The sequence below is a fragment of the Arachis ipaensis genome, chromosome B6 (assembly GCF_059453495.1).
Source record: "Arachis ipaensis isolate K30076 ecotype BB chromosome B6, ASM5945349v1, whole genome shotgun sequence".
Lineage (NCBI taxonomy): Eukaryota > Viridiplantae > Streptophyta > Magnoliopsida > Fabales > Fabaceae > Arachis > Arachis ipaensis.
In genome coordinates this window covers 121,632,621-121,645,566 of record NC_142441.1, presented here as the reverse complement: position 1 = coordinate 121,645,566, position 12,946 = coordinate 121,632,621, and the positions used below count along the sequence as shown (strand labels likewise).

Genomic DNA, 12,946 nt, shown 5'->3' with positions numbered 1-12,946 from the left:
GTTCCTGCTATAGCTTTCATTCCCTTCAACAATATTAGAATCAAACTCAAAGCGAGAGGGGTAAGAACTCATGGTAGCTAATAAGAATTAAAAATGAAAACAGAAACAAATAAACAAGCAAAAGAAAAATATTTACAATAACCAATAATAAGGCACACGTTTGCAATACCCCGGCAACGGCGCCATTTTTTGAAAAGAGCGAAACTCTCGCGCGATCTAGAATTTTCACAAATATATTCGCGTTGTAAGTATAGCTTCTAGACCGACAAGAATTCCTTTCTTGCAAAAGTTTTGGTTGTCACTTAAGAAAACCCAATAAAATTGATAACCGATTGTTTAAACCTCGGGTCGTCTTCTCAAGGAATTGCAGGGAGGTGTTCTTATTATTAGCTATGGAAAAGGTAGAATTTTGGGTTTTTTAAAATAAAGAACAAGTAATTTAAATGGCAGGGAAAATAAATTAATAATTAATAAAACTCTTGGCAAGGTATGAAAATTTGGAAGTCCTATCCTAGTTATCCTTATCGATGGTGATGAGAATTGAGTTTTAATCCCACTTAGTTAACCTTTACTAAAGCAAAGGAAAGTCAAGTGGACTAATTAGTTTGATCCTCAAGTCCTAGCCAACTCCTAAGAAAGGATTAGAGTTATCGGAATTCAATTCAATTAGCAAAAATAACAATTATCAATCACGATGAGTTTGATAACTCAAGAGTCTCCAATTAATCAATTAAAGCCAAGAATATAAAAAGCTAAATAAGAATCATAAATCTGAAATACCTCAGTTTATATTAAATAAAGAAAATCCTAACATGAATGGTTCATAAGCCGATTTGGCAACATAAGTAATTAACAAATAAAAGCATTAAAGTATCTGAAAATAAAAGAGAAATATAAAGTAAAAGGAATATTGAACCTGTGACTGAAGATGAATTGAACTAAACTAATAGAAATCCTAAAATCCTAAATCCTGAGAGAGGGGAGAGAACCTCTCTCTCTAAAAACTACATCTAATCCTAAAATTATGAATTATGAATGTATGATCTCTTTTCTTGATTCCTCCATTCTCTGGCTTATATTCTGTGTTTCTGAATTCAGAATTGAGCCGAAAAAGGGTCCAGAAATTGCTGGGGGGCATTTTCTACAGATTTTGGTGCGTGGCGTCTGTCACGCGTTTGCGTAGGTCACGCGTTCGCGTCATCTGGGATTTTTCCTTGTCACGCGTTCGCTTCGGTCACGCGTACGTGTCATTTGCGTTCTGCTCAAGGCACACGTCCGCGTCAGTAACGCGTTCGCGTCGCTGCCTTTTCGCGCTAGGCACGCGGCCGCGTCGTGCATGCGTTCGCGTCGTTTCTCTTTTCTTCAAAACTCCATTTTTGTGCTTTCCTTCCATTTTTTGTATGTTTCCTTTCTGTCCTCTAAGTCATTCCTGCCTTAGAAGATCTGAAAATACTTAACACACAAATCACGGCATCGAATGGTAATAAGGGATAATTAAAAATAAATATTTTTAAAGCATAGGAAACATGTTTTTTCACATATATCACATAATAAGGAAGGAAAAGTAAAACCATGCAATTTACATGAATAAGTGGGTGAGGGATTGAATAAATCACTTGAATTGAGCATAAAATACATCATAAAATATGGATTTATCACCGAACCCCTCCTCTTGGATAGATCCTATCCTCCGATACTTGGAGCATGGCGAAATCCCCAAGAATGAGAAAGAAGCACAGGCCACCAGAAGGGAAGCCTCCAAACATGTGATCATACAAGGACAGTTGTATAAGCGAGGGCTCCACCAACCCCTACTCAAATGTCTACACCCCGACCAGATGGACTACGTCCTAAGCGAAGTCCACGAGGGGTGTTGTGGTCACCACATTGGGAGAAGATCGCTGGCAAGAAAGATCATCCGATCGAGCAGGATATTACTGGCCCACAATGATGTCGGATGCCCAGGAGTCATCAAAAAATGCAAAAAATGCTAGGAAAATGCCAACTTTCACAAAGCACCACCCGAAGAACTCAACCTGATGATGGCCCCCTGACCTTTTGCCCAATGGGGAGTCGACCTCTTAGGGCCGTTCCCACCTGGGCCTGGACAAGTGAAATACTTGATAGTAGCCATAGACTACTACACCAAATGGGTAGAAGCAGAACCACTGGCTAGCATATCTTCAGCGAATTGCCAAAAATTCATGTGGAGGAAAGTGGTCACCAGATTTGGAATCCCAGAAACCGTCATATCGGACTACGGGACACAATTCACCGACAAGAAGTACAAAGGATTCTTAGCAGGACTAAAAATCAAGCAGAGGTTCTCCTCAGTCGAAGACCCCCAAACCAACGGCCAAGTGGAGGTAGCTAACAAAGTTATCCTAAAAGGGCTAAAGAAGCGACTTAAAGGAAAGAAGGGCTCATGGGCAGATGAGCTAGCTTCAGTCCTACGGTCTTACAGGACCACCCCCAATCATCTACCGGCGAAACCCCCTTCCGAATCACATACGGGGTCGACGCAGTCATCCCAGTCGAAGTCGGGGAACCGAGTCCAAGGTTAGTCCTCGGAGGAGGAAATGAAGCAATCAAAAAAGATCTAGTCGACGAGACAAGGCAAATGGCGCATCTAACGGAAACAGTAATAAAGCAAAGGATAGCCCTAAGGTACAATGGCAAGGTGTTAAAAAGGAGTCTGGAAGAAGGTGACTTGGTCTTACAACACAACGACATAGGGCTGCCAACCCCAGGAGAAGGCAAGCTGGCCGCAAATTGGGAAGGCCCTTACAGGGTAAGAGAGATCCTCGGCAAAGGAGGTTACAAGTTGGAGAAGTTGGATGGAAGCGAGGTACCGAGAACATGGAACATGGCAAACCTGAAGAGGTTCTACTCATAAGGAGAAGAAACCACACGACTTGACGACCTCGCTCCCTCCACTTTAAAATTTCTTTTACATTCCTTTTTTACTATCTTTCACTTAATTATGTATTACATTTCTTCTTTACTTTAAAGTTCTACAATGCGTATATGATAAGTTTGTCTTTTCCAAGATTCACGTCAAAATAACAAAACGACGAAAAATAACGAACGGTTGACCTAACGGAAACTCGGGACTGATCACCCCGGGAACCAAAGGGACCCAAAGTAAAAACGGCTCAAAGCTACAGGCAACAAAAAAGGTAAATACCACAAAAACGGTAAACCAAAAGGCCGCGACGGCCCGGGTAAGCAAAAAACAAATAACAATAAAAGCAAAGCCATGACAGCCCGAGCAGGCAAACAATAAGCAGAAAACAGCCTAAATCAAGATAAAGTGCCAAAGTGTTCGCTACAACTAAAAGGCGCCTTAAACAGGTCCAAAGATAAAAACAAATTACAAAAGATAAGGCAAGAAATACAAAGGCCGAGAGAAGTATCCATCTCAAGACTTGAAAATGTCAACAATCTTCCCGTTCTCAACCGTCTTCAGAGCCCCAACTTGAGAAAGATCAAGGTCGGGAGCCAGCACGGCCACCTGGAGCTTAATCCCCTCCTCGGTCAGCTTCACGGCCTCCCGGGCCCCCTTTGCAAGCTCCTTATTCTTCTTCTTCAAAACAACCATCTCCTGACGAGCAGCCTCTGCCGAGCTCTCCGCCAACTTCAGTTTTTCCTCTAATTCCTTGGCCTTCTTCTCAGCAGCAACAGTCTCACCACGGGAAGTGTTCAAATCTTTCATCAAGGCGAGGTCCCGATCCACCAGCCTGTTGATCTCTTTAGCATCCTCCTCAGCCTTCTTCTCCTGCTCAGACAGCTTCGTCTTCAAAGACTCCTCCCGAGATCTCGAATCTGTCAGGTCCTTCTGGGAGTTCCGAAGCTTCCCCTCCAAAACATGATAATTTTCCAAGACAGACTCCACCTTCTTGGCAATAGTAGCAGCTCAGAGAAGACTGCGATAGATCCACCTCGCCTGCCCCGAAAGATCGGCATCCCAGAAAAACTCTTCGGTACCAGGAAGCAGCTGGGATTCAATGAAATCCCCAGCGTCGAAGTTCTTTTCCATCACAGAGAGGGCCTTCCCGGAGTCCCGCTTCCTCTTCTTCGGGTTGTCAACGAACTTGAAGTCGTCATCAAACCCTAGATCCTCCTCAAAGGGAACCTCCGCCTCCACACTTGGGTTCCCCGAGGCATTCTCATGAGGGGATTCAATCTTATCCGGCTGATCTTGGTCAGCACCATCAACCCGACCACTACCCTCCCCGGCACTTTCCTGGTCCTGACTCACCGAGGGAGTCGCCAAGGAGTCCTCGTCGCCTTCATCATTCCCTTGGATAAGGTTCATCAAGTCAGCCAAAGTTTTCTTCCTGCCAGCCATAGAAACTGCAAACAAAAGAGGCAAAAGTGTGAGCAATAGAAGAACAAAACACTAAAAAAGCAAAAAGTAAAGAACTCACCAACATACGACCGACCGGCCTCCCGGTCCCCCATAACCATGCAAGGATTAAGATTTTTCTCGCCAAAAATGGCCAACAAGATGTCGGCAATGTTGCGATCTTCCGGACTCAACCAGTCATAGGATATTTTTATTAGATAATCGGATTCCGCCCCAAAACTCCAGTAAGTCAGGATCCGCCTTTTCCCCTCGGCAGTAAGCCAGAAAGGTTGATGACCCTCAATTGGCCTGACTTTGAAGAAAGTAGACTTGAAACCATGGAAGGAGTCCTCAAAAAGGCCAAAGATCCTACGACCTTGTTGGGACCTGAAGAACATATACCCCTTCTTTGCCTTCTCCTGTCGAGAAGGGTTCGTAAGAAGAAAAAGGTAGAGAAAAACGTTCACGGAGGTCGGAAGCTCCAGATATTCACAAACCATCTCAAAGCATCGGATGGCAGCCCAGCTGTTCGGGTGCAGTTGTGACGGAGCAACATCGCAACGGTTCAACAAACCCATAACAAAGGGGGAAAAGGGCAAGCGAACCCTCAAGATTGTGAACATGGGTTCGTAGACCCACAGCCAGTCAACAACTCGCGGAGCTGCCAAGTTCTTCTGGCAAACACGCTCCCGATCAGCAGGAACGTAAACCTTGTAAAACGCTTCCTCGGGACCACCCCCATACAAGAGCCCAGCCTGGCGCAAGCCCTGAAGGCTCTCCTTCGTGACCTTAGAAGGGGTATCCCTCACGTCAGAAGAAACCCAAGCATAGTGATCAACGAGTTCGGCTAGCGATCGTTGAGCCTGATTCGGGAGAACGAGGCACTCGACCATACCTACAGTGGGGGCACCACTTAGTCAGAACGGGAGGTCGAAAACCCTTAAAGCAGTAAAAACAAAACTACAACCCCCTCTAGATACCCCTACACTAACCCAGAACCCAAGCAAAACCTAAGGAGAACCCAGTAGCGCCCCCTCTAAAAGAAGAAGCGGCAAAAACAAACAAGAAACCCAGGCATGCATAAAGGGAAGCACACAAATACCAAAAGGAAAGAGCAAAACAAAAACTGTAAAAACCAGCATACCAGAAAAGATGAAGAATTAGGCCGAAAAGTTCAAGCAGCAACAAACACAAGATGAAGAAGGACGAACAAGTAGCAGGAAAGAAAGGAGAAGCGGCAGCGATTCAGGGAAGTAGAAGAAAAGAAAAGTGAAGAAATGAGGATTTTGTGAAAATAAAAAGGGGCAAAGAATGTAACCGTCGGAGGAGCGCCAAAGGACAGGGGGCATACCTGTCATTTTATGTAAATTTCAAATCATGAAATGATGGGGCATTTAATGTCCCGCACAGAAGCCAAGGAGGCAGCGTTAGAGACAAGACAACCACGCGTGTGAGACACGAAACGCCATCAATGGACTCCCGAGAAGAAGAACACATCCCCTATCGGCGAGTAGGACAAACCTGCCTAGCCACGAGCTCCAAACCTCAAGGCTAGCGCGTTGGGGGCATTATTACGGACCACTACAAGTCCAGTCCGACTAGCCGCCAGGTCGGGGCACCACCTCTGACCCAGGCCCAAACTATCCCTCACAAGGAAAACCCAACGGGTCAGTCCCCAACGCCCGACCCGGCCGACGTCCGGCTTCACCACCTGCGCGACCCAGTACACCACGCCTAGCTAACCGGTCGGGTCGGCTTCCTCGGGGCAACACCCGAAGCCCCGACCCGAAGACCATAACGACCAGCTCCTCCCACGTGGATAGGGACAGATCACAAGCGTCCTGGCCAGTGGGCTAGATCATCTTTGGGCCCGCCCAGCACAGTATATAAGGGGAGAGGTCAGCACTCCCCCCGAGGTACACATCACCTTTCCTAATCTGGCTATCATTTCATACGGACACTGACTTGATCGTCGGAGTGTCCTTGCAGGTGGCCACCCCCCTCTCTCGTCCGTCACACCACCAACTCCACCAGTCTCCAGCTATAGACCAAGAACCCGCTTTGTGCTACTTCAGGATCTCGCCCGCTCATTCCCTCGCAATCACCCGACCCGTTGAGCACTCGAGATCACCAGGTGACGAACAGAAATAATCAATAAATATTAATGAGCAAGTTTTGAAAAACATTTAGAAAAGGCAACTGCTGGCTATAGAGAGAAAGAAATAAGAACATTGATGAAGGCTTAATGAGCTCCAACGGCTAGCAAAAAGAAGGCTTTATGTTATAAAAAGAAGAAGTGTTGGGCAAGCTCAAGGAGAAAAATCAGAAATCAAATATTGCATACTAAAAGTGCTTCTTCTTCACTTTAGTCCCTTTTGGCAATTCAATTTTTATGTCTTCCTAGAAAACAAAAGGCATATGTTTCTTTGTGAGGTTATATGGTAAAAATCTATGAGTGAATAAGTCTTAATCTAGAAAAAAAAATACAAAACATTTCAGTTTGAGTTTATTCTTGTTCTAGTTTGGTCTTGGCCGAATTGGTTTAGTTTGTGAAGCTTAAGTTGGTACTTCGTTTGTTTTGGTGTAAGAATCGGTTTGGTATATATTATCTTTATCTTGATCTTTTCATTGGTGATTGTAATCTTAAATTGGATATAGTGAAATTTTGTTATTATTGTAGTGAAGACTGGACATAGACCTCATTGCACATTAAAGTAGAACCAGGATACTTGCTGGTATGAATCTTTCTTCTCTTCCCTCATTTATCTTCTTTAATTGCATGAGACGAAACTGAAAAAGTCTCCTGCTTGATCTGTTTCACGCCTCCAATTTAAAAGATAGCCTTGATTCAAACCCTCCCCCCTCCTTTCTCAAGGTCTACAAAACCTTCAATTGGCATAAGAGCTTAGGCTCTAGGAGGCAAGCTTAACAACTTGGAGAAATACTTTTTCTTTTATACGTACATATATACATACAAAATATATATGTATATAAATACATCTTATCATACTTTACATTCACAAGAATAACTTCTACAAGCACATATGTATATACAAAGCCATCAAATCAAACACTCCTATCTCTCTTGACAAAAATGGAATAGTAATGGCGAGAAAAATTAATAATTAAGATAATACATCAAAGAAAAGCACAATTAAAAGTTTAGTAGAATCTTCATCGGCTTCCTCATCTGTTTTCTGAAAAAGAATAAGGCTGTATGGGGTGAGAACCTAACCACACGGTCTCACCATAGGAGTTTTCAGAATTTTCACAAGATGATACGTGTAAGGAAAAGAATTGATTTCATCTGCAACGATCATCGTTCGTCTTATGAATTTCTTTGAAAATTAACAATCAATGATCAAAACTCCAAATTCATATTTAAATTATAAAGATCCAATCAAACATAATATCCAAAAGTTTTCCTCACATGCCAACGAACTATTCTAACCAGACTTACCAATAATTCAACCAATCACGGTCTCCGACCTAAAATAAAATGAAACCACGGCCTCCAGCCCAACATATAATCAAATCACGGTCTCTGGCCCAACATATAGACAAATCTCAGCCTCCGACCCAACATGTAAATAAATCTCGGCCTTCATAATGATCTTCCAGAGATTGTAATCTGTTACTTGAATAAATATCCTCATTCTCTCCTTCGAATAGGAATAGTTAGTTCCATTGAAATAAGGCGGACGTTGGTAGGATTGACCCTCGGTTAGGTTGAAAGGAGCTTGATTGGTCGCCAATTTTCAAAGAAAAGTCGATGCAGTTTTCAGTCAAAAGCTCCTACTATGTAAATGTATGTTTAAAGTGGTCGTAATGTCATCGCTATCAAAATGGTGCAGCCGGAAGCATGACATTCTGATAGTAAGAATGTTACAATAAATACTTACACTTTAATTACTTGTTAAAGTACATAATTTAAGGTAAAATCTACCTTAATCTACCTAAAACCTAGCAAGAAGAAGACATAGCACAGATCCTAGAAAGAAAAAAAAAACACATTACTATATCATCCAAACCATCGTCTATTTTCAATGGCATTCTTGTTCTTCTTCTTTAATATATCAACCAATTCGTTTAGCTTTTTCAACTTCTCCACAACAATTACATCATCCTGTCCACCATGCACTTCATAATGAAATACCCTGATAAACCATACAAAGTATTCACAATGCAAAACATTCTTCTGCCCGCAGAAATAGAAGGGAGCCAATTAGAGCATTATTATAAATGAAGTTTTCCATACAAAAATGCTTAAAAGCCTAAGTTTATTACCATATAAAAAAGACAGCCAGAGAAAATTTTTTTTTTAGGATTTTTCTCTGTTCTAAATTCTATAACTGTGGCATAGACTCCGTAATAGCATCTTGGATTCTCCCCTCTTGTGATTTTTAACCTGACGTTGCTTGCAAAACCACTGCTTCCATCACCACCACTTTTAACTCGCCGCCAATATGAACTAGTCGAACTTCCACCACTAACTATTGTACGAATTGAAACTTCTCTATGGAGTTATTTGTTTTTCGATAATGGAGAGTTGTGACAAGAAGAAGATGATGAATTCTATTGTTGTTTCAGGACTAATAGCATGATCCGTCGCCGTTTTTGTACTAATCCACACAGGATCATTTTGTCTTATTTTTCATGTGTCAGTTAACACTTATATCATCAGTTTAATGTGATACGTTAGACTCTACCATTAGGATTGAATAGAATAATCTAACGAGAGGATCAATTCATCTGACGCCAGAAAAGCATTGAAAATTAATTATATAGTTAGTTTTTGTTGAAACCAAAACATTCCCTTTAAAATTCTTTGAGGATTAATTTAAATAAATACTCTTACTTCTGTTACTAAAGCTAGAGCATGGCCCCCTGTACCGTGCGACTAATAATTTTTGCCCTCTGCACACATAGGATTAATAATTTACGGTGAAATATAAGGTACAGATCAAAGTTTAAAGATATGCTACGTGGCAAAATATAAACCATACATTCTAAAGCCACACTTTTCACTTAAAACCGTAACCCTTCACAAAGAAAAGCGTCACCTAATGGAAAAAAGTAAATTAGAAGATTTAAGAGAAGAAATAATTAAATTATCAAAATTAATAGATCAAAAATTAATGATTTTAACCAATGTTAATTGTAATGACACCGAATTCTTAAAATTAATACAAAACGATTTTTCTCAAAATCTTTATTTTACTATAAGTTTTATTGAAGGACTTCAAAAACCTGAAAAAACTTATTTTTCACACGGAACTTCTAAAAAATGCTACCATGGAAATGATTCCCCACATCTTTATCATACTTTTAACCCACAATTAAATTCTATAGTAGATATGCTTGAAGAAATATTAATATCCATAAAATTTCAAAGAAATAAGGAAAAAGAGAATCCCAAAGAAGAAAAATTCCAAAATATAATCAACATAACAGACTTAAAAGTAAAACCACCATTGAAATTATGAATATTGAAGAAAAATTAGAAGAAGTTACAATGCTTTTTAAACAATTAAAAATGGCTCAAGAAAATAATATTATGGAACATGGTTTTCAAATAGAAGAAGAATTAGTAAATTCTGAAAATATAGAAAATGAAGAACACATTCTAGATTATTCAAGTGACAAAGAACCAGCAATTCCAATACAAGTAAAAAATGAAGTTGGAACATCTAAGGATAATCAATCTCAATTTAAATGGGAAACAGGTTTTGATAATTATGCTTTTAAAAAAGGGTTTACAAATAAAAATTCAAAATATACAAAAATACCATCAAAATATGTTCCTAAAATCCAGGAAATGGAAGGAGAAAGAATGCTCGATTAGACTGTAAAAAGAACGAAAAAGAAATTTTCGAAAATTGGTTGAATTCCTTTTTATTAGAAGCCTTTACTAATCCAAAACTTAGTGAATTGTCTGGAAGAGATATTTGGAATTACATAGGGTTTCATACTAAAGGAACTATAAGAGATTATATGACATCAATAGAAAACCAAATAATAGAAGAATTAGCAACAAAAACTACAGCTTATGATAAGATATTATATATAATGATGATTCTATATAAAGAATTTTTTGGAAAAAATATTATAGATCATAGACAAGAAGTTTATAATAAAGAATATCAAGAAGCAAAAAACCATTTAGCTAATATTCAGATATATGATCTATGTAATGTAGAGTCTTATATATGTGAATATAGAATACATTATTACAAATTAAAAGAAGATAAAAATCATTATCTTAGTATGTATATAACAAAACCTCCATATCCTGCTAATGAATTTATAATGGGAAGATTTATAAGAGAAATAAATAGAGGAACAATTGAAAATAATTTTGGTGGAGCAACCTCTGCAATAAGGGAGGAAATAAAAGAACGTTGTATGCAAGAAGCAACTCAAAAAAGATTTGCAAATATAATTAGAATTTGCTGTCAAGATAATGAAGAGATACCTCAAAAATATGGTCTTAATAAAAATTTTCAAAGAAAAAGAAAATATCAATTTAGAAAAAGAAAATACTATTCAAACTGGAGAAAAAAGAGATATTTTAGAAAGAAAAATAATAATAAAAACAAAAGACAAAGAAATAACTATTGCCCGAATAAAAAAGAAAATTGTAAATATTGGTATTGCCAAGAAGAAGGACACTATGCAAATGAATGTCCGAAAAAGAAGGATAAAAAGGATCTTACTAAACAAATAGAAATTGCTAAGTCTTGTTTCATGGAACCTTTAGAGGAATCTGATGATAACTTAGACTATATATTTGAATATGTCTCGGAAACAGACTCATAGACTGAGTAATAATGCTACATTTATTACTATAAAAATAACAGAAAAGTTTATAAATGCTTTCATAGATTCTGGAGAAACACAATGCTTTGCTAGTTCAAATATAAAACTTGATTGGAAAAAATTAAAGAAACCATTAAGAGTTAGAATAGCTGACAAATCAATACATAAAATTGACCAAAAAGCAGAGATGGTTGAAATTTTTATTCAAAATTATAGGTTCATTGTTTCATCTATATATATGTTAGATTCTGGAATGGATTTTATCATATGAAATAATTTTTTAAAGCTATATCATCCATTCATTCAAGAATTAACATATATAGTTTTAAAAGCTCCACACGATTCTTCAATAAATCAAAAATTAAAACGTATAAAAATACCGACTACTACTATAGATAAGATCTTAAAATTTAAAATATTTTCTATATTAGAGACATGTTATTTAAATTTATACTTTCAGGTAAATATCCCAAAAAATAATCTTGAAATAAAGATAGAAGAACTTTTGGATGAAATTTGTGCTGAAAATCCTTTAGATATTAAAAATACAAATAACGAATTAGTAAGTATTAAATTAAAAGATCCTACAAAAGAGATAAATGTTCCAAATAATATTCCTTATTCCGCAAGAGATAGAGAAGAGTTTTCACTAGAATGTAGGGATCTTTTGGAAAAAGGAATTATAAGATTAAGTAAAAGTCCTCATGCGGCTCCAGCCTTTTATGTCGAAAACAATAATGAAATTAAAAGGAGAAAACGAAGAATGGTTATTAACTATAAGAAGATGAATGAAGCAACTATTGGTGATGCTCATAAACTTCCAAGAAAAGATTCTATTTTAGAAAAAATCAAAGGAGCAACTTGGTTTTCATCTCTTGATGCAAAATCAGGATATTGGCAACTTCGTTTAGACGAAGAAACAAAGAAATTAACTGCTTTTACTTGCCCAACAAAAGAATCAACAAGTGTGTTGCTCTATGAATGGAATGTATTACCATTCGGATTAAAACAAGCCCCAGGTATTTATCAAAGATTTATGGAAGAAAATCTAAAAGAGTTAAATGAATTTGTTTTAGTGTACATTGATGATATACTAATTTTTACAAAATAGGATAGAGAAGATCATCTTCAAAAATTATTAATAGTTTTAGAAATATGTAAAGAAAAAGGATTAGTTCTTAACAAAAAGAAAGCAAGAATAGCAAAACAAGAAATAGAGTTTCTTGGATTAATTCTATCCACTCAAGGAAAGCTAAAACTTCAGCCAAATGTCTTAGAAAAGGTAAATTTATTTCCTAATAAAATAGAAGATAGAAAACAATTACAAAGATTTTTAGGGTGTATAAATTATATTTCTGATCAAGGATTTTTAAAGAATATAACAGAATACACTAAAAGCTTATTTCCAAAAATAAGTACTAAAAAAGAATGGAAATGGGATGAAAAAGATAGTATGCAAATTCAAAGGATTAAAGAATTATGTGAAAAACTTCCAAAACTTTATATTCCAGAAGAAAATGACTACTTAATAGTAGAAACAGATGCTTCAGACATAACCTGGTCAGGATGTCTAAAAGCTAAGAAAGCTATAAAAAGTTTGGAACAAGAAAAAGAATCACTAGATTCTAAAGATTCCCCAAAGGAATTACTTTGCAGGTATATTTCAGGGACTTTTACTCCAACAGAACAGAGATATACCACTCATGAAAAGAAAACTCTAGCAGCAATTAAATCTCTTAAGAAATTGAAAATTGATTTACTACCCAGAGAATTTACATT

General features: G+C 37.9%; 1 pseudogene; it reads right to left on the bottom strand.

Moving 5' to 3' along the window:
- Nucleotides 1-3,421: 3,421 nt before the first annotated feature.
- Nucleotides 3,422-4,470, bottom strand: LOC148562529 (uncharacterized; annotated as a pseudogene).
- Nucleotides 4,471-12,946: the final 8,476 nt, after the last annotated feature.